At 43.9% G+C, this 26,515-nt stretch overlaps 1 protein-coding gene and 1 long non-coding RNA gene across 2 annotated transcripts in view; both read left to right on the top strand.

The window, feature by feature from the left end:
* Positions 1 to 13,377, top strand: part of LOC137470908 (uncharacterized) — a 33,270-nt gene extending 19,893 nt beyond the window's left edge. The window contains exons 3-4 of the long non-coding RNA XR_010997305.1: positions 10,220 to 10,373; positions 11,411 to 13,377. This is a non-coding gene — a long non-coding RNA (uncharacterized lncRNA). The remainder of the gene's footprint in view (positions 1 to 10,219; positions 10,374 to 11,410) is intronic.
* The window catches only part of LOC137470910 (T-cell activation Rho GTPase-activating protein-like), a 68,108-nt gene that overhangs the window by 26,736 nt on the left and 14,857 nt on the right, over positions 1 to 26,515 (top strand). The window lies entirely within an intron of this gene.

Below are 26,515 nucleotides of genomic sequence, written 5' to 3'. Positions count from 1 at the left end.
TTGTAAAGGAATCTCAGATACCCAAGAAGTACCTCAAGAAGGGTCTTTTCAAAGAGAGATGGAATCCTCTTTCCTTTAGGCACCAAAAGGTCTCAAATGCTAAGCCAAAAGATGTACAGTTCAGCAACTGCTGTAACATTTGTATAAACCAAAGACCATATTTCCTACAGAGTCTTAGTTCTGCTTGTGCAACACTGTGAACTGATCTTTTCCTTGTGTAACTTAATTAAACTCAGTATTGAGAGAATAAACATGTACACTCATTATCCTGTAAGTTATGCCAAACTGAAGACGATGGTATATATGTCAGGAAGTTCTTCTTCCATTTAGTATGTGGCAGGGCAAAAAGTGGCTGCATTATACAAAAATCTCCAGAGTTTATCTTTCAAATTTAACCTCTTGGAATCATTACATTACCACCTCCAATGCTATACTCAGCAACACAATGTTTGAAGATACAACATATCATAGTAATTGACACATGTCTGGGCTGTTTTAGGATAGCTGGATTGCTGGAAGAGGAGTTTGTGAGGCCTTTCTTATGTCCCAGTGGTTGTTCCTCCTCCCTGGTTCTATTTGCTTCCAGAACCAAATATTCTCACAGTTTTCTTTGGATGAGAGTGTGCTGCAACGTAAACCTGTCATAACTGTGAGACTGACATGAATAAACAATGCAGATAATATTTTCATTCTGGCCTTAAAGTAACAGTCCTAATGAACATCACAAGCATGGAAAAAGTCATTACTTTAACAATGGAACATGCTTACTCAGCGCTCAGTAATCAACTTGTAAATGTAAACAAGCTACCACACAGTAATCCCCCTATTAGGGAATTTTCAGACTAACCAAAGACTGTAATTGCATCTTTGTGTTGGGATTTTGTGGGTGAACTCTGGGAGATGCTTCAATTTGCCCTTTGATTTTCCATGCAACATCTGAAAGGTAGCCTGCCTTATTTCTGCCTCAGTTTCTGATTAATAATGTGCTGAAAATAAAAGGTCACTGCACTGCATAAGGTGCTTTGATATATTCTGGTGAAAACTGGTACACACAGGAGAAGCCCTTAAATAGTTCAGCAGCTATTCCCTCTCCTGCCTTCTATGTGCTACACAGCAGAGAGATGACCTTAATTTTAGCACTCCTGGCAAACCTTTGACAAATGAAAGCATGTTTTGAAGTGTCTCACCCATGAGAAAAATACATTTTTGTCTGGGCATTATTTGTTGGGACAAGAGCTTGTCCCTCCAAGGTCTTTCCAGTTCTACTTGCCACATCAGAATGCAGCAGTCACCTTCTGGCCATGTCACATACACATTTATTTTAAGCATGCAGCTTATCGTCAGGATAATATATGAAAATGTGACAATATGTTATCATGTGCCAATGAAATAAACATTCAATATGGTGACTGAACTGGCCATTTTATCTAGATTTTGTAATTTGAAACATTTCTGAGCATGAACTCCCCTCCCTTTGCCTGGCCTCTGGCAAGGGATCTGACACAGAGGCTCCAGCATGGTCACAGCAGAGGCTATGCTTTCATCATCGGGCTGATAGTGGAAATGGTGTCACCTGATGTCTACATGCTCTATGAGGAGTTGCTTCCTTCAGTGAAAGCTTGGGAAGAGCTGCATGGTGCTGAAGTAATTGGAACTACTTTGTATCTTCAAGTTCCTAAGAAGGTCCTTGCCTTATATATTCAACATGGAAGAAGTGCTGAAGGTAAGAGGTAGCTGCCAATTTCATAAACTTCATATCTAATCTTCAAAAAAATCACTGGGATGGTGACTGGATGGATGGATGTATGTATAGAGGTGGACTACTTGCTCTATATCCCAATGACAAGCCAGTAAACACTCCTTTCCACCACTGTGACAGCATCTGTGTGAATGTTGAGATGTTCACTATGCCGAAGTGTTTGATTCAGTTCATCACTTTGCTGAAAAGTGCACAGACAAGTGCTTAGCTGAACATGCTGGGCTGGAGGAGGAACTAAATATTTTTGGTACCAAGACGGAAATCACTGTTTTATCTTAATAATTAGGAGGTTTGTCCCTTTCCTCTATTCTTATCATGAGCCAATGAAAATCATTGCATTTGGGCTTATGTATAACTTCAGAGCTTGAAATTCTGCTCTTTCATTTTCAGTAAACTGGAGAACCTGGTCGAGAGACAAAGGCCCATTTTATAACCCACAGATTTCTTACTTTTAAGAGTAGGGGAAGAATCCAATTAAAAATGGGAACAATATCCTCTCTTTGGTCAACCAGTGTTTTTTTTCTTAGCATACCTTAGAGAATTTTGTGGCTGTGGTTTGGCCAGTGTTCTGTGTAGATAAGGTGATTTTAATGAAAATAAGAAAAAAACCCCATGCCTGTATTTTCCAGTTTAGTTTCTAAATGCTGGATGATGTTGTACTTACTGAAAAAAAAATCAAAAAGTTTCATCAGCTTGAAGGTAGTTGCATAATTTCTTATACAGAGGTAATTCATTAAAAGGAAATTACAGTCAGACACTGGTTGTTCTCCTCTCTTCCTTCTCTTTTTTATTCTTTACAATTGCTTAGCAGATCCAAGTTTTAGTTCCTCAAAATTCAGTTTCTGTTTATTCTCTTTTTCTCAATGTGCAAGATGCCACAAGTCTTGCAGAATGAATTTTCCCGCCAAAACAGCCTTCTCTCACAGTGGGTTTGTGCAGCTGTTTCTGTACCTCTCTAGGTATAACCAAATAGGGCCCCATTCCTACAGCTTGGCTCTCCAGGCATCCCAGGTATAAAATACCACTATTCTGTTTAGGTGGTGTTCAAAATTAAACAGAGATAAGTTTCCACAGAAAATGGAAAAAAATACCAGAGCTCTGTTTTTGGATTGTGGCTGTATGAGAGAGCACTTATAAAAGCCTACTGTCATGAAATAGTCTATCACTTTTAGTAAAATTTCCTATCTCAAAATGGGGAATTTCCATTAGGAACCACAGAATGGGGGTTTCACAATGATACACATATACGAGGGCTCTGCTTTGTATGGTATGGGTATCATGCTAGTCCCTGTTCCTTGGAAGAGAGGAGAGTATGGAAACAGCATGTGCCCACTGGTGGGATTTTGTCTCCTTTGCCACAACTTCTGCACCATCTCAGTGGGAGCAGGCTGGAGCTGGCCTTGGCGGCTGTGAGTATCCTTGTGCTGGGGAGTCACCACTGGGAGGCCTGGGGAGGAAGTGGAGCCAAGGATCATATCCTCAAAGATACTTAGGGGACATATTGCCTTTTTAATCACCCACTCATCCTGAATTAAAATGGGAGCTGAGAATCTAACTGCCTTGGCAAATTTTGGATGAGGTTAATGTCAGGGAGAGGTCAGGCAGGCTCCAGCAGCATGAGGTATTACTCCTTTCAATTTGCTCTTCTTCATGACCACTGTGCACTAAGCATGGCTGAGATAAAACTAACCTGCATTTAGGCAGTGCTTTCCATTTGATCCCTTTTATTTTTAGTACCAGTGAAAGGTACAGGGAGTCTACCTGATGCAGCCCCCAAATCACCTCTATAGAAAATAGATGGTAAAAACATATAACCATGATCTAGACTGCACCAGATAATACAGAGGATGGATTTAACATCAGGGTGCTTGCCTGGAATTCTAGGTCTGGGGACACAGAGAGAAAAGGGATGTGGCTCACCATCTAGGTTTAGATTTGAGTTGTCAAAGAAATATGGCACAAAAACATTGCAGTGCTGGGATTAAGAGATGAATTGCTCTAAATAATGCTTTCAGTCAATGACTCGTCTCTAAAAAAATGAGTATGATTCAAAGATCTAGTTCTAGCCAAAATCTTATGAATGAAGAGATTTCATTTTGTCCCTAGAGGAACTGTTCTGAATGAACTCTGCCTTGGACTAACTTATGGGATGTTCCTTTAGTGCAATATCCTTTACTGTAAGTGGGCACCGAATCACTGATATCCTTTGGCACATCCTCATCATGGTACCATGTGTACAAGCCTTTAACAAGACTTTGACATGCTAATAATCTTGTGCACAGGCAGGAACCATTCCTTCTCCACAAACCTTGCATTTAAAAAAGGATACACATGACCACAGGAAAATGAGGAAGGTATAATTTTCTTTCATGAATAATGTTAAACTGCAAAGTGTAAAATACAAATCCCATTAAGATCTTGCAGAAATTCAGGAGGTGTTAGGATCTTCCCATATAATACACAACAATTACAGAAGGGTAGAGAAAACCAAGAAGCCATCCTAGTGTGTCGTCTGATTACGCATAGTGGCATTTGCACACATCATGGCCAATTTGTACTACAGACTGCCCAGTTGTCACTGAGCTTCATCCCATTAATGCTGGCTAACTTCAATCCTACTAACCTATGGGAGAGTGCGTGTATGCTCACACTTCTCTCAACACTTCCAAGAATGGTTATACTTCAATTGAAGAGCAGCTAGTAACAAACCTTTGATGTCCCTGCTGACTGCAGCTCTCTGTGGAAGGGGCCTGAAGCCCACGAGGCTTTTGGGGAGGTAGAAGGTACCAAATGTTGTCAAAGACAATTAGGAAATAATGCCACCATTTTCCTTCCACCCATACTGCTCTCAGTATTCAAGAGTAGTACCTTGCTCTTGAACTCTTCTTCCCAGCAGAAGCTCTCACTCTGCTATTTTGTGCCCTGAAGTGCATCTCTTTTACCTGCCTAGGTTCCCAAAAGCAGCATGAGTCCATACCATTCTCATGCCTCTTAAGACAAAAGAAGCCTGGGATTCCCATGTCTCATTTCTCCCGATGGTTTTGTAATAGCTGCTTTAGCCTGCCATGCCATTGGAGATGCCCTGAGTTGGGTCCAGATCCTCAGCTTTGCCCAGGGGCACAGGGTGCGAAACAATCCCAGGACAGGAGCTGGGTTTATGCCTCCAGACCAAGCAGAAAGCAGGCAAAAAAGGAGTGAGAGCAGAGGCAGATCAGCAGATGGGATTGCACACGTCAGCAAGGGCCTCCTGTGAAGACTACATAATAGCAGGTGCCAGTGAGAGGATGTTCCAGCCCACTGTGCACTCAGAAAGTAATCACTAGTGACATTTCTTCACACCATCCTCCTCCTCAGAGAGGAACTGGCAGGTTCTGAGAGGTTTGCATGTGGGAGGCTGATAAAACTACAAGAGGGGGTCTGCTTCCATGCAATGAACTAACAAGCAGGGACAAAACAGTCCCTTTAATCTGACCAGTTATAATAACTTTTATCCTTGCAACAATCTACAAGAGAGTACAGAAAGGTAAGAGTTTGCCCAGGTTCACCTTGCTGACACTGTTTTTTTTTCCCCCATTTCTCTCATTAAGGCTGCTAGGGACTCCTGAGAGCAAAGGTTTAAGCATACAGAATGATACAAAGTGGGGGGCCTAGAAAGCCTTCCACCAGGGCCATGACAGCTGATCTGCAGTGTAACTGTCTCAAAGACACATCAGAGAGATTTTCTCTGCAAACCTGGTTCACATGACAGACAGCCTCATAAGATCTGTGACAGCTGGTTGGTCTCTTGCCTCAACACCCGATGGCTTGTTGTGCAAGTATGACAGTTTTCTACAACTCAACTGCAAGCATGACAGGTTTCTACAACTCAGATACACTCAACTTCTTTTTATTGAGCTCCTGACTTTGCTGCCAGTCAAGTGACATAGCTTGACTTGTGTTTTTCTTTTGAAAGCAACTGTGTGCATTTTGTTGTTTGAGAAATTTGCTGAACTGATCATTCCCATGACCAGAATTCTCTGTTTTCTGGGACATGCTGGTCGTCATTGCCCCACTGGGTCTTCCCCCAGTGCTGAGATGACCATTGCTCCTATCATCCTCACAGCAGCTGACTTAGTGATTACAAACCACAATATACTTGAAAAAGTCAGAGAAAGGTTTCAGATAATTTGGTAACACAGAGAAGAATGGTTGTCACAATCATGCCTCACTAATTAGCATTCAGTCAGCCCAAACCAAGGCGAAAATTCTCTTGGACCCCTGAGAAACAGTTATTTGTCAATACCACCTGTGGGTGACTTCAAGCTATTTTTTTTTTTCTTCACATTTTTCTCTTGGGGGATTTCAACCTTTCACAGATGACTTCCTTTGTAGACCTTCAGAAACTCAAACACACACACACACAAACACCTGTATCCATCAGTATAAATACAAATAACTATTCTGTGACATAATGCTGACACTCATCTAGATTGCACTTTAAATATGCTGAACGTCACTTATCAGTCCAAGTCACTGGGGGCACATTCTGTGTCTGGCCATGCTCCTGAGGTGCCTCAGTGTCCCGTCAGATGAGAGCCTCATTTGATAGCAATGTTAGAACAGCAGCACCTCTGTCATCCTCCCCACTTCCAGGACAAAAGACAGATGGAGAATATCGGTTTTGCAAGGCAAGGTGAGAAAGACATGACCCAAAGTAGCTTCATTCTTCTCCAGATCTCCCCAAATACTGGCTGGTCCCCAGGACCACTGCCAGCCAGCTCACAGACTTCTCAATACTTCTCCTTTTCTTTGCAGTATGAGGCATCATCAGAGGCAGAGCAAAAGCAATCAAACAAACGAATTTTCTTTTCAGAGTAGAAAACTTAACCTTTTGCAAATGTTTTCTAACCTGGAAGATGTTGAAGCCAGGGCAAGGAGGAAGGTCAAGGAGCTCAAGACACCAGCTGCCATTAGCCTGTGTACTCTGTGCTGGGAAGTGCAGATGGTGGTCCCAGCCTTAGGAAGGTCTTCCATGGCTATCAGACAACACTGGATACACAGCAACTGTAAGAGACAACCTCCTGGCCACTGCTCTGAGCTGATGGTATTCTAAATTTATCCCAAACCGAACAAGAAAACCTGCATTTTGAGGAGGCTGGCCAGAGTCTCTCTGAGTATTATTACCTTTTATTCCTGATAAAAGTGCACTGTGTAAGGAAAAAACTCAAAGGATCAATGCCAATAAATACAGACATCCATATACACAGGTAGACAGCATTTGTGTGCTTACACAAATCTGTCATTTTTATTTGGGGAAAAAAAATAGGGACATCCCAGGCAGATTTGCAGACTACATTTTTAATTCACATCAATAATAGTTCTGAGCCATACAGTGTCTGTTTAAGGGGACTACCCTGCCCTTTCTCCATGCTGACTGCATTGAGGTGTCTAGAGAGCAAATCCCCAGGCAACGCCTAATCTGAAGGCTTCTTTGTTGTAGTCTGATCCTCAGGGGCTGTGGTTCTCTGAACAGCCAGACTTAGCCTCCTTATATTGTCTTTAAAATATATTCAAGGATGGGGAAGCCCAAAAAGTCTGAGTTACAGAAGCATTCAGTAAGAATGGCATACCCTGTGAATGAGACTAGGATATGTATTAGCTCTGGAGGCTTTAGTAGCATCCTTCTACTTCCTGATTTTAAAAACAACTTGGGGAACTTCTTTCTTGGGCTATTTTGGAACTTCTGCTTGTAGTTGTGATTGAAACCAAGGTCTGTGAAGATGTGTGGTGGTGGTAAGCCCCTACAGAAGACCACAGCAAACCTCCACACCCAAATACTCAGCAGCTCATGGAAGCCTTGAACACAGTTGAGTTTTCAGCTTGGGCCATTCTGTTGGAGAAAACTAGCGTACATAAAACATAAGAATGTAGGAAATTAGCAGGCCAGATCATTCTCCTGAACCACCTAATCCAGATTTCTATCTCTAATGGCAAATGATGCTACTTGTTTCAAAAATAGTTGCAGATCTCATGCCTTTATAAGAAGGTTTTTTTTCCAAGCCTCTAGTTTATTAATTTTATTTACTCTGGAGAAAAGCATATAGGAGTAGGCTGATTTAGTTTCTTATTTAATTAAAGACCTAGAAAAAGTTGGAATTATAGTACACAAATAACAACTCCAGTTTTACCAGTACATCAGCTTCTGTCCCTATGAGCAGAAGAGAAGAGAGTTCAAAAGAAAGATTGCTGGTAGGCAGTCAGAGCATTCTTCTGGGCACCTTCGCTCTCCAAAGTAGAATCACTTTACAAACTTTTGTCTTGTCCATGCAAGCTGTCACACATATGCTGTCCTTTTGCATTTGCAGTGAGACTGTGGGCTTGCTGCCCTTGAAGGGAAAAGAGCCTTTTTGTGCCAGAGCCTCTACTTTTCACACCACTCTGTTCTCTCAGCCATATACAGAAAGATCCTTACCTTGGTCATTCTCTGTAAAGCAGCATACAGTCATGTTAAAGAATGGGGACATTCACTAAGTAAATGAATGTGTTCTTTAATTGCATTAGTCTTTTCATGCAACAAAAGCAAGATGAAAAATGCTTGAATGAGCTTATACTCAAAATTCTTTGTTTAATTACTCTATTTCTCCCTCAAAGGCACCGTTAAATGATACTTTTTTTGTGCTGTCTGCTAAGACAGGTAGATGAAAACATTTCCATTAAAGGCACAGCCTTTCTTCTTACAGTGTCAGCTGGGTTGCCATTCACTTTCCTCATCCACCCAAGAAGCAGCCAAGAAAAATAAAGACAAGATTTGCAATTTCCAGTAACCCTGTCAGGAAAAAAAAAGGGAAAAAAACACCACCACCGAACTCCAAAGAACTAGTAAAGACTACTGCTCTTTCTTGTGCTTCTCAGAAAAAAAAAAAAAAAAAATCCAAACTAAAACACAGACCTATATATCATGGTATCACAAAGGTAGCTCTGCAAATTGATTTTATGAATTCTGCCTCTGGGTGCCTTCTAGGGAAATTTCTCATGGGAAGTGTATCTAATAGAGTAATACAATAAATGAACAATAACTGAAACTTTTTTAATTACTCCAAACAATGGAAATGAAAAACTACATCTGAACTGGCTTTAAGAAGAAATTAGTAAGAATGCATTTATGTCCTTCTGTTCTTTTTCAGTCATCTCTCTCTGATAAGTCACTTCTCAGCAAACATGAATAGCACTGATGGGAAGCAGAAGATGCTCTTTGTCCATTAGTATGACAAATACCACAATTGAGGCTGAATCAGTAGGTGCAGCCTTTGCTATTTCCCACCCCTTCAGACCGATAAATTAATTCATCCCCTGACTAATTTAAGAAGTGTGGGCTATAGAAAAAAGTACCAACTTGTGTGAATGTAGGAGGAAAGCAGAAAGTCTGTGAAACACAGTGGCCTGACTGACCTGTGCACGGGCTGTATGTTTTGCCTGTGAGAAGAGAAAGGGTGTTCAGGGGTCTTTGCAGTTTAAGACTGTAGCAGCAAGTCTTTCAGGAAAGTTGGTATATTTTCTCCCCCAAGAATTTAGAGCTTAGGCTGACAATTTTAGCCAAGGAAAGTGTCTTTCTAAGAACCAAACCAAATTCTCTGGGCGCTGGAGAATGATCAAAGTCCTTTTCTCCAATACTGACAGGAAAAGGAAAATGAGTCTGATTTGTAGTGGTGCTTTTCTAAATATGCAACACAATTACCTGGGCAGGACACAAGAAGATGCCATCATTTTTACTACATATGTGAGCTATGCAGAGTTTAGATGCATGCATTCAGAACAGTTAGAGGAAAAAAAAAATAACCCCAAAACCTGACCAAAAAACAAACAGCAGGTGCCAGGAATATCGTACTTCATAACATATTCTGTGCCTGCTAGGGTACAGAAAACCTTTCCTTCTATTGCTACAAAGGAGCTGTCCTGCTCCACCGGGCAAAAGCTTTGCTAAGAGTCACTAGTCAGATTGATTTACACACTAGATCGCAATGCATCCAGCTGGCACCTGTTTACTGTGGCAACATTTTCTGAATAAGGGTCCACTGTGTCCTAGATTCCTGATGCTTTTTTTTTGTGAGGATAAAGAACTTTAAAACCATTGTTCCCCTCAGGGTGCCTGGTCTCCATTTTCCTCTTTTCTGTGAAGCTTATAAAAAAACAAGAGCTGGGACCCTGAAATTAGCACTTTACCCAGCAAATGGGCTAGAGAAACATTTATGATATGTGAAGAAGATGAGAGATGAGATGATTACGATGAAATGCATTTAAATGTTGAAATTAATATTTTTTGTGCTGTGAACTTCCCTAGAGTTATGCTAGCAGCCCCCCTCACACTAAGACTGTCCAGGGAAATTCCCTTTCTGCCTTTAGTGTCTTCCTGAATGATTATATTTCAAAGTTTCTTCAAATTAAAGAGAGATTCTGGCTCTTGCATTTCCATTTGTTTCAAAGGATTTTCTCATCAGATAACATCTGAACCAGAGACTGTATTACCAGCGTCTAAGTGGAGAAATCCAACCAGAAAAGTAGAGCTGGAGAAGAAGGAAAGCTGCCCGTGGCTGAACTCCAGTGGGGAAGAGCAGTGGATATCAATGATTTCCTCAAGGTGAGCACAGATTTTATGCAAGTTGCTCTCCTGAAGTGAAAGCTTATGCCCTTCATGTATATCAAGAAACATCAGATGGCTGATTTGAAACTCATTGATGAATGCTTAAGTGCTAGATTCATTGAAAAGTTGTCAAGCACTGGAACAGGCTGCCCAGGGAAGTGGTAAAGTCCCCATCCCTGGAGGTATTTAAAAGATGTGTGGATGGGGCACTTGGAGACATGGTTTTGTGGTGGGCTTGGCAGTATCAGGTTAAGGGTTGGACTCAATGATCTTAGAGGTATTTTCCAACCTCAATGATTCTTTGATTCTACAAAGAGTCAGTTGACTGTTTTGGTAAGGAAGAGTTACTGTGTCAGTATGTTATGTATCTACAGAAAGGCTGGGTTTATGGTCCGAGGGTGGGCATGCTTGATCTACTCCGCTGTTGCTGATCTCACCATCAGCATGGTTATTATTGACCTTGTTTATTATAGCACAGGGCCTGGGGCTCAGCCAAATCAGAGCACCACAGGTGACACAGGGACCAGGTTTCTGCCTGGCATAGCAGGTACCTGAGGTCTGTGCAAGGAGAAGGCTACCAGCTTTTCAAATGAAAAACCTGCTGCTGGTTCCCTGGGAAACGCTTTCATAACCTAAGCATAACAGCCTGGAGAGCTGTGCCCTAAGCAGGCTCTCTGAAGTTAGGATGTGGGCAGATCCCCTGGGGGCAGTGACATGCCCATTAGCAGGTCCAGGTTGATGAGTCAGGTACTGAGGCCAAAGCTGCAGCCGCTTGACTGTGATGCGACCCCCAGCCACCTATCCATATGTGAGCCTCCAGCAGGGCCAAAGTGGTACATTTGCTGAGGAAAAATAGGTGACGTTTGTCTCTTCACAAAATGAAAGGAAGATTGAAACTGTTTTAAAAATGACTTGTGCATCATGAAAAGTTTAACTGAACATAAAATTCTTTCACTGAAAAAAATAGCATTTCTTCAGCTGAACACCAGCTATTCAAAATGTGAGACAACTTCTTACACTTCTTCCAATTTCAGGAACAAAGTTCCCAGCAGCCTGCCAAAAATAAGATTTTGAGCAGCTGTTCTTAAGAAATCAATTTCCTTTCAAGTTTCTTCTTCAAGCCAGCTCCAAAAATACCTGTTTGATTGATTTGGTGTGGGTCAGAAGCAGAGTTGCAGATTTACCCAGCTCACGGGTGGTTGGCTCAGCATGGCTCCAAGCAGAAACTGATTTTCACTTTCAGTTTGGCTCTGAGCTCACTCACGCAGAAGTTAAACTTTGAGAAATCCCCAAACATAAAGCCCAGCCACAGTACTACAATTAGTCAAGTGTAGGATTTTCCCATTGTCTGTTTATAACTGACTACAAGGTGTCTTGGGTTTTTTTGTTATTTCCCAAGAAACACTTAAGACGGGGGGTGTCAGGGATTATTTTTAGATATATGAAAAAAAAATATAAGATATAAGAAAATCCATTTTACTTGATATTTGTGGGACATAATCAGTAGGGTTACTGCTGTTAGCAAAGGGGAAATGGCTTCTCATTGATGGGTTTCTAGGAAGCTGTGATCCAAAATTACCATGGGTCAAAACTTACAACTGTGGAAAACCTTATAACTGGGTGGTTGGCTGTAGTTAAATATTCCTGCTTGCCAGAGAAAGTGAGGAATTTTCTCTCTAGATGCATCTTAGGTGGGTTTTGTCCCTTTAGATGCTTATTCATTTGCCATCCTGCAACCGAGCCCTAATTTTTGCAATGAAGCTCTAGAAGTGACACATCAGAGTCATGATATGAGCTGGAAGAAGGGCCAAGGGTGAGATCTGGCCTGGGCCTTGCAGAACTGTGTGAACACTTTGAAGAGGTTGGCGAAAACTGTGCTTAGCTGAGGACTGCAGGATGAGGAAATGTCTGTCAGAAGAAACACATTCTTCTTTTTTCCTTAGGAAAACAGGTAACATGAACACATAGGTTCATCCTCAAGGCCAGGAAATAGTCCATGATATCATCTAGTCTGGCTGCATGTCCACACTAGAATTTCATCTGGTTAGTCTTGGAGCAAACCCAGCCAGCAATGTGTGATTTACTGCAATTCAAACTTTCACAGTGGTTTATTAACAGCATGGTTATTTTCACATTTTATTTTTCCCAGTTTGCACAGCTACCTCTTCTCCTAACACCAATTTCACCTACTTCCAAAAGCCCTATCTTGCCGTTGGTTTCCCCTACAATAACACACTCACACATAACCCGAGTCATCTTCTGGTCTTCCTTTTACTATGTTACCCAGGCTGATATCCTTCAGATTCATTCTACAGGGCTTTCTCAAACCCTTCCACAGTTTTTAAGAGATCTTTCTACAGTTTCATCAAGTTTTCAAATCCTTTAAAAAATACAGACACCAATGTGTCAGACATCCTTCAGTCCCACTGTTTCAAACACTTTTTTAACTTAAAATTAACCTCCTTACTTCTGCTAATTGCTTTATATATACCCAAAGGTCACATCAAGCTTTGAGTATATAAAAATTTCCTTACAAGTGGTTGTCTGGGTAATAAATACTTGAAAGATGCTTTAAAACAAGTTACCTGTTCCACTTTCCATCATCCACCTTAATTAAAGCAAGATATGGACCATGGACACCCAGAGGATAAAAGAGCTATGCTATTCCTTAGGAAAGCTGAGGCCAGGTGCCATGGGCCATGCAGACACAGGTCTGTTCAGAGATGCTGTGGACCTTTGGCTGCAGCAGAGGTGGGGACAGCTTTCCCATGACTCTGGAGATGCAAGGACCCCCAGAAATTTACACCTGCAGTCTCAAGGAAACCCAAATTCATACCCTAGCAGAATAATGTTGATAAAACTCCTGTATACAGATAGCGTGTAGAGATTGACTGGCAGAGTAGACAAGTCTTTTTGACCAAGAGCATTTTTAAGGGCTTGCACACAGTGGGTGCACAGTGAGGACAGGATTAAGGCATCCTCCTGGATGAGTTCTATGGGATCAGACAGTACAAGAGGCTTAGAAATACAATAGTTGACTATATATATATATATATATATATGTGTGTGTGTGTGTGTGTGTGTGTGTGTGTGTGTGTTATTTTTTCTGGATTATATTGTTTACTAGGAAATAGATGCAATAAATTTGGCTAAAATCCCTCCCCCTAGCCAGAGGTGGGCAACTCAGTGAGACTCCATTTTGCCATTAAAGTAAGTGGAATGTTACCTTTATGGCTGTAACTGATTTAAAATTAAACAGTCCATCCACTGATGTATGAGTGTTGCATGAGAAGTACCAAGTCGTACTTTATCCTCCCCTGGGAGCTTCTCAAGTCCCTTGCTTTTCACTGGATGCTTGAAGTCTAAGCAACTGCTATTTTGTCCATGTGCCAAAACCAGCAGCATTTCCTCAGGCTACACCTTTATGGGATTAATTAACGTCCATGCCCATGTCTCTTATTAATCCACCAATATATGTGGAGCAGTGGAACTTCTGTGACTGCACCCCAGCCCTGGTTCCTTCAGTGTCTAGGTTTTAAAAGGTCTAATTGTAGGCTAGGGGCCTGCCACTTAGTTTTCCAGTAGGGGACAATAGGAAGTGACTGCTGCCTGGGATGAGAGAGGAGAAGAGAATGGGGTTTTAGACTGTAACAGGTCTGTGTTGCCACATAAAACCCAAACACCTGGTCCTGTCTGCAGTATACAAGGCCCTCCATTGGCTTGGGTGGCCTACGGACACCTGGTCTTGCAGGAATGGAAGAAAGAACATTCACCTCTGCAAGCTGCAGGTCCCTCCATGGCTACAAATCCTCAAGTGAACTGGGCTGAGACCAGCTCGGGATCTTGTGCCTTCCAGTCTGCCCTCCCTCATGCAGGGTTAAGAAGTGCAGATGTATTTTCTATCTCATTGACACCTGGCTCCAATACCAGGTAACACTTAAATCTTCAGAGACCTCAAAGAGAGCAGAATCAGAGTGAGACACAGTGTGAAGAACACCTCCAAGGCATAAGAAGGTTCTCCTTCAGTAGCCAGCTGCAGCTTCATCTGCCTGTAGCCTGCCTAGCTCACTCTTCCTCTGCAGGGCAGGTGACATGGTGACATGTGGAATGAAAAACACAGATGATGCTCCAGCAATCCCCTTCTCTCGTGCAACAAGAACACACCCACATACACACTGCTTCCTCCCCAGCCCTTGCTTGCTGTGCCAGCTAAGCGCTAGCAGGGAGCTCAGGACTGCCGAGAACTGCAAAGGTTTTGCTGCTTTGGTTGACATTTAACTATTGACCAATTTTGTGGAGACTGAAGGGAAAGGTGCAGTTTGTAGGAAGTGATGTGTAGAAAGGAGAAAGAGTGGGAGTAGCAGGTGCAATGCAGTAAAATGTTTACACATTTTGACCTTGGCTGTCTTAAGGACAGAGCCCTTCTGGGTCCCTCACAGCCATGTGAGGCTACAGGCACCCATGCTTGGCTAAACCTTGGAATTAAGCATTCCTGGGCCTGGTTAGCAGGAGATTGCCTGGCAGTAGAGGCACTGCATAACTGTGTGGCTGAACTTAAAAACCCTGACAAATGTGAGACCACAGGCAGAGAGTGGGAGGAAATCCTCTGGTTCCACTCTTGCTGGTGACATCATGGCACAATTTGAAGCTGATCGATCTCCAAACAAACCTGGAGACACCTCACCCTGATGAGATGAGACTTGCCTGGCTCTCCTAGCTTCAATAAACACCAGACTCCCTGTCAGGGAACAGGCACTGCATCAGGCACACCTGAGCAAGGGAAGGATGAGTGTCACATGGCGCAACTCAGCCCAGGGGCTTCTCACAGCATTGAGATGGCCCTGCAGCCCATTGTCTTTCCTGATCTCAAAGGTGCCCATTGCCACTGTCATTAGTGGGCTGCACAAGGATGGGCTGCCTTTGCATTGGGGTAACAATTGGGGACACAGCTCTCATCTGCTTTTCATTCACTTAAATCTCAGTATTCCTCCCTGGGAGGATGCTGAGGAGGACAACAAAGTGAATTGTCTCTGGGCATGCAGGAATTCATGTGGGACTGGAAGTAATATGGAAAAGGAAAATTCCAAATTTTCCTAAGCCTGAAACATTTAGTCTGACTTTGCTTTGGCTTTAGCTTGGAATCCCACCTAGGTCAGCTTGGGGCACTGGAGTGGGTCTATGCAGATTAAAAATATCCTTTCATGGCTGGAAGTGGAGAAGGGAGCTAAAGAGACTGGGGCTGCACTGCTGGCATAGCTGGGCTCACCCTGCTGACACCCTGGGCTCAGGGCAGAGGGTGGTTCTTCACAGTGTCCTCACCTGATGACTGGGGAGATGCTAAACACTGACCACAGCAATACTGGCACAAGCCTGGTTCTGTGGTGACTTGGCATGGGGAAGGCCACATTTTTGCTGTCCAAGGCTATCACTCTGCCAAGCAAAGGAGGCCTTATCCAAACTGCCTGCTGGGGATGTCCAGCTTGTGCCAGTTTCCAGATGGTGTCAAGATGCTGCTGGCAAGTGGTGGCTGGCATGGGCTGAGCTCTGCTGTGCTGGGAACACCTGAGCAATTTCTGAGAAGGACATTCCTGTCTGAGCGATGGGGAAAGCCCTTGACAGCAACATGTTTGCTAGCAGAGCAGGGGCCCTGGTGAGCCCCAGGAGATCTCTGGGGCTGCCTCATGCTGCAGAGGATGGGAGGGTCCTGGATGGAGGCTCTGGAGTGCCCATGGTGCCAGCGGTCTGTATGACCGGCACACTGCCGGCTGTGCTGCCCAGCCCGCAGCAGCAGCACGGGGGAGATGGCAGGCATGAGTGTCAGCCTCGGGACGCCCACAGCGTGTTTCCTTTCCAGCAGCAGACAGGATGTTAGCTGTCATGGGTGTTAATTAGCCTGCCACGTAATGCTCTTGATTTCCATCAGTGCATCTTTTGGTTTGAGGCTCTCTTCTCAGACCCAGTTTTTAACAGGATCACAGCACTGAAGCCCCCATCCCTTTGAGGTCTTCTCTAGGTGCAATTTTTTTTTATTGTAGTGAAGAACCCTGTATTCTATAAGCATCCCATGAGCACCACTGGCCATTTATGGAGTTTGTCCAGAGGACTGCAGTGCTGATGGACTCAGCTAAGTCCTAGGCAACACTGCACATGCTGCTGCACGTTCCTTGTGGCATATAGATAGGAATAGCTGTGCGTGTGCAGAAAGGTCATGAAAACCTCAGAGTTTAATTTAGAAGTAAAATGAAATTATTAGCTGTTTAGAGATAAGCTGGTTATGACTGAGGCTTGGACACATAATAAAAGTTTTACTGTTTTAAACAAGATGTGTTGGTGGAAGCACAGATTCTGCCCCGCATGGAGCAGCTGTTCAGGTCAGCATCTGTGAGGGCAGCAGTGGCTGCCCAGCAGCTGGGTGTGGCTTGTCACTGGCTACCTCATGAGTGCTCTGCTCCCACCAGTCTGCAGGTGAAACAGAGCGAGTGCTCCCAAGTTTATCTGCAGTGTGAACTTTCCAGCTTATTTCAAGCCCCATCATGCAGCACTGTAATACAGAACTAGCAGAAATACCAGAGCACCCAGCAGCCTTTGCTGCTGTTTATAACTTCTAGACAGGGAACAGGGTTGAGTGGGAACAGGGCAGTAACACCTGAAGACCCTCCAGTCCTTTTAAAGCTGTGTGGATGCCTTTATGGTCCACTGCAACTGGGACACACCTCTGGTAAGATGGCTGTGTGGGCTCTGCAGGCCATCCTGCTGCGGGATGATCCCTGGTGGGACACGCTCCCAATTCACCCCATTGAACTCTTCTGATCAGAGCCCACTGGGACTGGTCCTGGAGTCACAGATATGTTTGTGGCAGCATCAGCCAGTGTTGGGTCAATATTGTTTCAAAACATATTTATTTCTCATGTTTTTTTGAGTTTATTGAATAAATTTGGGTTGCAGCTTTCATGAAATTGTAATTTATCAAAAGCACAATGAGGAATCACAGGCCAAGTTTCTAAAGCTCACATTTAAGTTAGGTCATAGGTAGAATAAAAGTTAAAAGATCTCTACCAACAACAATGACATATTTTTCCCACTGAGAAATATTTTAGTTTGGGTGATATTTTCAGTGTTACTTTTTTTCAACACAAATTTAACTTTTCCAAAGAAAGCAGACACGTTCTATAATAATGTCAGCCAGTCTCTGAGTTTCTCAGCAGTACAATTTCTATGAATTGTTTTGAACCAACCCACACAAGAAGCTGGACACATTATTCTGTGTTTATAAATAGGTCTGCTTTCACAAAACTCTTTCTCAAGGAAATTGCTCTTAATTAATATGAAGTACTTTCACTTATTATTTGTATTATAAAAAGAGAGGGATCCTGCATATATCCCTGTTATGCTAAGAGTCAATAATAAGACAAATCTTACCCTGAAAAAACCTAATCTTTTGGGTTTGCTCCTGGTCTCCACAGTCGTTGATTGTTTTATACCTACCTCCAAATTATTCAGCCCCATCCCTCTGTTGAGTTCTTAACTTCTCCTTTCCTCACCCCATCATTATCCTTATGAGGAAAGGCAGCATTATTCACCCTGTGTTACAGATGGGGACTTGTGGTGCAGAAGTGAAATGTCATGCTGAAGGTTGTCTGAACCAGAGCAGGGGGTGGATGCCCACTCTTCCCCTAAAAAGGAGCACCCTGACTGCTATGCTTCCATTCAGCTGGTCCTGTGAAAGTATTACATTTTTGTTCATTAATTTCCCATTGGTCAGTCTATGAATGAAAACTCACAATACTGTTATCAGCTGCTTACACAATAGAGCTAAAACATTTAGCTAGTATAAGTGCACAAAGGGTGAAAAATGGAAGTTAGTAAAAGTGAATGAAGAGAAAAAGTGAAGGGCAGGAGCAGTAGGGCTGCCAAGGAATAGTGGGAGGGTATGGAAAGGAAACTGAAGCTTCAAGCTGACCCATAAAACTCCATGGTGTTACCAGCAACCTCACTGATTTCACCTTCAGAGATTGTGTTTTGCAGTAACCTTCACTTGACTCATTGACACCTGCCCACTTCAGTTCTGTGGCCAGCCAGAAACCGTCCTGCCTCCCTTAAGCACAGCCTTCCACATAAGGGTCTCTGCTGTCAGCCCCCAGGCTCTGCATGACTCACCCCCTCTGCATCTCTGCAGACACTTGCCTGAGCTTTCTCAGCTTGCCATGGCAAGAATAAAAAGGCAAATAAATGGGGTTGCATGATGACAGGAATCAGATCTTCAGTTTTGGGACGGGATCCAGAATCTCTGTAGGAGAGTTCAGCACATGCTATGCCTCTCTGCTTAGTCCTGGCTGCCTGTGCAGGAAAAGGAGCCAGGGTAACACAGAAAAGACCACACAGAGCCCAAGCTCCCACACTCCTTGTTCTTTCAGTGTGAAGAACCTCCCAAAATGATGTTTCCCTCCACAAGGAAATGCAGTGCTAACTTCATTATCAGGTTGGAAATCAAGGGAGTCATTAGTTAAATGACTTTCCCACTAAAGGCTGCACTAAGACTTGCTTCACTGTCCTGAAAGACAGTTGAGTGCTGTCTTCAGTACATTGCTCCTCTCAGCTCCTGCAATTGCATCTGCAGCCACGGCAAGGGTTGGTCTGGGTCCACTGACATCTCCAACTTGACATCGGTGGATAACTCAGTGAAAAACCTGTGGGGTAGGTTTCAAATATTCATCCTGTCTCCATGAATATTTGAAGAGGATGCACGTTAATTAATGTCTTCCCTGTCAGGAGTGGGAAATGAAGTTAGCACCAAATGAGCAATATGCAAACTCAGCCTCAGAGGTACACAAGACGTCTGGTACAAATTAAACATCAATTTTCAGAAAATATCCTCTAGACATCCCAAGGAATAAGTTTCTTTAGGGTCTCAGTTTGTTATGGAGACTTTTTCCTTTAAAGTAAAAGGTTTGCCTTACTTACTGCCTGAAGTTTATCGTTGGTAATTTTCCAACATAAATCCAAAGGATTTCTGATTGGCCTGTTGGTTAATAACCAGACAGTAAGCACAGGATTATGCTTATGTTACCTTTTCCTTATGCTACTGATAATTTATCAATAGATTCAGAAACCAAACACTTCAGTGACTTTTATCTCATGAGCCAATGCTTCATGCAATGTCTGCACCTGCACTGGTTGATTAGAATACAACCTGCATGCTATTGCAATAAGGAATTGGTTTGAGGGCTGGATGATACCAGTTTCTAAATCATTGAACTTGAAGGATGAATAAATGTATCAATTTTCTGGAAATTACTAATGGTTCACTCCCGACAATCACCTGCATTAGCCCAGTCTAGTTGTTTGTGAAGGTCTGAAGGGGAAAGAAAAAAAATCACATTTAGACTGAGAATGTCAGGACTGGACGGTTCACAGTTTGTCAACCAGCTCACAAAGGCTATTGGTGCCATGTGAAATTCATCCTCACTGTATAGTGGCTATGCAGAATAGTGTTCCAGTAAGTGCTCCATGGCATATGCATAGCTTACTGCCTGCACAGAAAAAAATCAGGAAATATTTCATCTATGACTGCTCTCCATCCTGAAAGACGACAGCTTCATGAAGATGGGTCACTTGTAACAATTCCACTTTCCTGCTGTGAAGTGTAATAGAGGCTTTTATTTTTATGCTTCTATAGGTGCAGGGGCTTTAGACCATGTCTGAAGAGAGCAAGTCTGGAGTGTTGCCCAAGATGGCAGCATTTATTGAGACACAACTGACAATTTTTGTTTCAAGGCTGATTAGATTGTGCTGATAACACACACTCAAAAATCACTTTCCACAGGGCTTTGTGGGCCTTTTCCATTGCTTCACGTCACAGTGAAGCCACCAGTGGCTTGGTCACGAGGCTGTGAGGTCTCAGGAAGGGACTGTATGTGCAGCACAAAGGAAGCTGGGTCTGACCTGACTTTCACAACTCTCTTCTGCACCTCAGAGTTTTTATGTATTCATCAACTCCAATGTATGTACTAGAAATGATGCTTCATTTTGTAAGATGAGCTGATTCAAGGCCTTGATGGCCATTAGTGCTGTGAGGCAGGTCCTGATGAATAAACTGGGGCTCTGTCCAGGCTACTGGGATTAGCACAGTTTGAGGGATAGGCTAAGCAGGCAGCCACCCACAGGAACAAAGAGTGTGAACACCATCAGAGCTCTCCTGCACACACTGCCTGGAGAGCAATGTGGAGGCAAGGCTCAGGACAAAGGGAGGTGGCAGCTACTGCTGAACCTCTGCTTGGAGGAGTAAAATTAGATGCTGGCACAATCTGCAAATTAGCTGATGACACCAGCAACAATGTGGATTAGACCACTGAGAATGCTCTGCAGGAGCTCTTGGTAAATGCTGCCTCCTGCAGAAAGGAGAGGGAGGGCCCATACTAAGCATGAAGTGGAGATAGACATGTGGACAACTTTCCTGCCCAGCACACTCTGTTTTCATAGTCAGATGTCCAAAAACCGAAGCCAGAGGCTGAAGGATGGAGGAACTCAGAGCTGGACAAGAGGCACAACTGCCCCTCCAGCTGATTACCCCCATTACCAGCTAACACAGGGATGCTGCTGTCTCCTTCCTACAGTGACATTAACAGCCCCTTTTTCCTGCAGGTGTCTGGAGTTTGTAGCTATTGTGGGGAGGAGGGTAGGCTGGGGTGTGTGATAGTATTTTTCATTTGTAACACCTACCAAATTATGGCATCAACGAAAACAGAGCAGTGAGTCCTAGGCACTCGTTCAGTATTTGAGTTCCTCCTATCCTCCTGGGCTGTAGGATGATTCTGGGCTCTGAGATGGAGCCATATGGCAAGCCAGGAGGTGTCACACCAAGCCACTTCACAGACTTCAATCAGGAATGTTTCCAGCAAAAGAAAAATGTGTTAAACTCAGCCATTCTCACAGTCTGACAGCTCCTGATGTTCATGTCAAGAAATGAATGCAAAAAAATGTGCTCTCTGTGAAGAGAGACATAACTGCAGAATAATTAATAAGAGCTCACGCAGCACAACTTGCCCCTTCCCCATGCAAGGAGTGCTCAAGGCCTCGGATTTTTGAAAAATGAAGAGTCAAGATATTGGGTCATTTCTGCCTTTCCCCTAGAAGATTTTTTGGTAACACATAATGAGCCCACTTGCAATACCACCATGCCCAGTTAGCAGAGCTCTTTGACTAACTGCACTGGGTTTATTTGAGGGGAAATCAGGGCATTGAGGTGAAATAGCTGCAGTTCAAATAACAGTGTTCTGCATATTGGAAATAGTTTAATCAAGGCAGGAGGCACTGCCACTAACAACATCAGCAGGTATTTCCCATTGGTTTGTGTAGGTAAGTCGTGACCTGTAGTAAAATAAGGCAATAAATGCTATCACAGCCAACTCTTCTGCCTGTTTTGAAGGCTTTGCTATCCAAAAGAAAGAAAATCAGGAGGAAAACAAAGAATCAGGATGCACCAATGAGAAACTGCCAATGGGAACTTCTCAACAGCACTAGCAGAAACTAATATGAACAAGGAGCCAGCACTGGCAGCCCTTGGTATGGAGTGAGAGAGATGGAGGGAAGAGGCTTATCTCCTGCTGGTCTAGCACAGGCCCGGTGGGAGGGCGAGAAGAGCAGCTGGATGCAATGCCAGGAAGTGCAGTTCCCACCACCTCTCCCGTCCATCCCATCTGCACCAGCAGCCCCCAGCCACAACTCTGCCAGCTCAGCCACCCCAGGCACCACAGGTACACTCCTGCACCTGCAAGGAGCCTGGGGTCCTTCAGTGCAGGACACTGACAGCAGAGCCACATGACACGTGCATGGGCAAGCCAAGGTGTATCACCTTGCTCCTGGGCATCAAACACCTGTGCAGCCACTCAATGTACGTACCTGGCTGAAGGTAGCCATGTCTTGCTCAAACCTTTGCTGAATAAGAGTGATGGTGCTGAACACCGGCGGGAAAGAACAGTCTTGAGGGGCTGAAAACAAGAATAAGTTTGTTATCAGCTTCCTTCCTACAGCAAAGCTCCCACAAAGGTGAGGGATTTGAGCATTTATAGGAGTCATTGCTACAAAATGTGTATGGGAGGAGAATATGTGTTTGTGCTCTTAACTCCTGGATGTTGCCAAATTTACCCTTGAGTGTGAAGGCTCCAAGCCCCACGGTGGTCAGCACAACTGCTGCTGTCACAGAGGGCCAGCTCAGCTTTGGGACACTGGCCAAGGCTGGTGCACAGCCACAGCACTGTGCACAAAGCCCTGGGGCCACCAGCCGAGGCACCCCAACAGGTGTCTGCCCCACCTGGGGCAACCTCGGCACCAGTGTCTGCACAGGGGCTGCTCAACCCGAGCTCCTTTTACAGGCAGTGGGGAGACATGGACGTTTGCAGGGCACCGTTCTTCCCTCCCCACTTCTGCAGCAGGCTTGGGAGAACAGGAACCATGTCCTTTCCCAGAAGTGCCCACTTCTCTGTCCTGACTGTAAAAGGCTCTTAGACCAAAAGGCTTGGATACAGACCTCCACACTCTGTAATGCAGGGTGAGAGGAGACTGCTCCTGGTGAGCCCAGCATGCAGAGGCAACCAAGCTGGTTTCAATTAGAGGTGGGTAACTGCCTCCTCCAAATCCACAGGGAAGCTCCCTGCCTCTTGAAAATCTAAAATCCCTCCAATCTGTGCTTCATGACAGCAGGTTCTGTGTGGCTGCCCGCCATCTGAACACAAGTATGAGTGCTAAGGAAAGAGGCTATTTTAGGAACAAGTGACACAACAGGAACATCAGAGGCAAGAAATGGCTCATTGCTGCCAAGTGTTGACATGAGGCCAATAAAGGGCAGGTTACTGCCCTTTTGGGAGGATGCCTGTCTTATTAAAGTTGTAGTTAGAGTATTTTTTTGAGATACTTGGAAAGCAGGGTGATATATTTACAGAGAACTTTCTGAACATTTGGCCTTATTAACTGAGTGGAAAAGGAATGATTAAAAACACCATCTGCTTTTTATTGAACTTTGTTTCAAATTCATCAGAATTTCATCAGCTTTAACCTCTAACTCTCGATTTTTACTCCTGAAGGTATGTTAGCAGCATACCACCCCATGTAGTATACAAATGGCACACAAGCCCTGCTGGTGCTGTCTGCAGATCTTCACTACCACGATCTCACCAGGTCAGTGCAAACCAGCCCAGCACAAAAGGCAAGCACCTGCACCTCGTGGAGCAGAGCTGGAGGCATCGTGTGCTCCCTGAAGCTGTCTGAGACCCTGAGAAGGGTGACAGGGAGCCCAGCTAGCTGAGGCCACTCCATGGGGCCATGGCCCATGTAAGCCAAGCAAATGCAGCTTCCCAGAGGAGATGGATGATGTTCCCTGCTATTATCAGCAGAAAAAAAAGTAAAGCAGCAGCAGGAGAAGTCACCTTGCTCTGGCTGCAGGGAAAAGTGCTGGCACACATGGTCATGAAGCCACAGCAGCACAGCACTGGGATACTTAGAAAACCACTTCCTCCTAGGAACAGAGAAAGACAGGAGAGATTTGTATATTTACTCCTGGTTTATACAAGTTTGACACTGGTATATTTATCCCAGTGTATGTATGTGGGACCTTGTGTGACAGAAATAGGTGACACTGCTTCATACCTGCAGAGGAGCTGGTTTCTGAAGGCAATGCTTGTTCCTATGCCTGTACTATTGTGGCCTTTGTTGGTGCCTACCTTTGACAAATACCTAAATACATGCAATCTGAAGTCAAAGAAATGAACTTTGAAATTGCTAATTATGTACATATGTCTGTTATCAGAGCAGCAAGTCTTTTCTAGGTCTTGACTCATTATTACCAGTTCTTCTGCAGGTGCTGCTCAACAAAAGGTCAGTACATGACAAAGCCTACGTTGCTCTCACAGCAGCCACTGCTGAGCTCATGGAGTTAAATGTGTTTTGGAGAAAGGTTACCCTTCTAAGATCATTCTAAGATGCAGCGTGTTGTCTTCACGCCTGAGCCCACTGGGACTCTGGCTGGGGTTAAAATACCATATGCATGGAAGGCATGGTCTATTCATTATTTGTTTTGCAGAATCAGGATAAAACACCAGCCTAGTGATAAAGCAATGTAAAATAGCTGCACCCTCCAGGGGAAGTGAGGATGAATCCTGACCCAGGCAGAGGCCCATTTTCTCCCCAGCTTACTTCTTTGTATCCTGAGCTCTGACCACACCAGCTTATAACACTGTCAGTGCTGTCTGTCATCCTGCCTCCATTTAACCCCACAAGGACTGCTTACTGCAGATTCCCAAACAAGATGCCCTTGGAAGAGCAGACACCAGTTTCTTAATCTGATGCAACATGTGAGAGGTCGGCCAGGACTCTTCTCTGAGCCCACCTAGGACCAGCCAAAAGGTAGTCTCTGTGCAGAGCAGACAGGGAATGCTCAGGGAAATGCAACCCTGCCAGCATCCACCCAGAGTGGGCGTGGGGGTTACAGCTGGTGGCAGCAGGATGCTCAGGGTGCCTGGATTGATGAGTCCAAGGACAGCAAGGAAAGAGCTCTGCGCTGTGGGTAAAAATGGTTTTGTTCCTCTCCCCAAATCAGTGTAAAGCAAATTATTTCTGTTACTACTATTCTTGTGTTAACTCTATTCCAGAGTTGCCACAATTTAATCTACCAAATGCATATAGACAAGAATAAATAACCTGTATGCTTCAAATGTTGTACATATACACATACACACTTTGACACAAGTGAAAATATTGGACCTGATGTTCCTCCTCTCACTCCAAATACAAGGGACTTATTATTTGATTTACTGAACAAGGTAATGTCATGTCATGAAGAACAACTTTATTCCCCAGTGCTGCTGCTACTTTGGTGGGAAAAAAAAACTGCATGTGATTTTTACTTAACACTGCAGCAGGTGCAGAGAGGACAAATTAACTTTGCCCTGTGTTCCAAGACCTGGGAGAATTTGAACACAGTTATGTCAGAATTCACTGTCGATTACATTGTACTTTCTCTCTCCAGGGGTTTTCCTCCACTTAACAGATTTTTTTTTTTTTTTTTTTTTTGCTTAACAGGATATCACAGTTTCTGCCACAAGTTTAGCTCCAGCCCTTCTTACTCCTTCCTGCCTGTGACCTGTTCTCGTTCTGAGGCACACAGTAAATAATGCAAGGATGGCATGTGCAGATGGCAGAATTTCAGGAGCATTCACTGGGAGCCATTTGCTCCAGGAAATCACCTACACGCACCATGCAAGGGCTTCACCTCAGGCAAGGGCTTCACGCCAGGTACCCACAAGGAGGTCTGCCTGAAGACTCGACTGTAACCAGAAAAACAGCAGGGAAAGTCTAAAAAGTAAGTATCCCAGGGCTCTACACATTGTAGTGGGATATAGGTTACTGAGGGTGCTCAACAACCCTTGCACCAAATTATTTCATTTTTGCAACTGACACAAAAATCAAATCTCCTTTATTATATCAAAGCACTCCACCAAAAACCCTGAAAATCCAGAGTTCAGTCATCCTTCCTCAGATGAGCTAACCATGTCCTGCTAGTTTATAGTTGCAAATGCATTACTTGTCTTCACTCATTCAGAAAGCCTTTCAAAGTGTGTATACAGAGACATGATTTTGCCATCTGAAGAGGTTTTTGGGTGGCCAGATTCTTCAGCAAGTAACAGCCAGCACTAGCTGAAAACCAATGCCATTTCTAAAACCTTGGGCTTCTGTTTCTTCCTGACTTTCAGAAATGCCCTCACATCTACTAACATACTTCTACAATCCTTAAGGAAAAACAAAAAGGCTCTTTACCCTCTTCTACCACAATAGGTGAGAGTCCTTGTGAAAAAAGCAAACTCATGTTCTTCTTCTCCTGAAAGAATCCATCAATGGCAGGAACATTGAATGTGAACATCAGTTCACTTTAAGTGATCACTTAAACCAAAGCCTGCAAGACACCAAAAGCCGAAGAAGAGAGGACAGCCCAGAGGATTTCCAGGAGGTGTAGTGGCAGGTAAACCTGCCTTTCCTCGACCAAGTTTTCCCAGGAAACAGAATGAAATTCCCAGGAACTTTCCCCAGTCATGTCATGTACATGCACATGCACGTGCAGAGGAGGCTGGGGCAGGGGCAGTTGTGCCCAC

Source organism: Anomalospiza imberbis, chromosome 3, assembly GCF_031753505.1.
Source record: "Anomalospiza imberbis isolate Cuckoo-Finch-1a 21T00152 chromosome 3, ASM3175350v1, whole genome shotgun sequence".
In the NCBI taxonomy this organism is placed as follows: domain Eukaryota; kingdom Metazoa; phylum Chordata; class Aves; order Passeriformes; family Viduidae; genus Anomalospiza; species Anomalospiza imberbis.
Note: the sequence above shows the minus strand (reverse complement) of the source record. Positions and strands in the feature narration are given on the sequence as shown.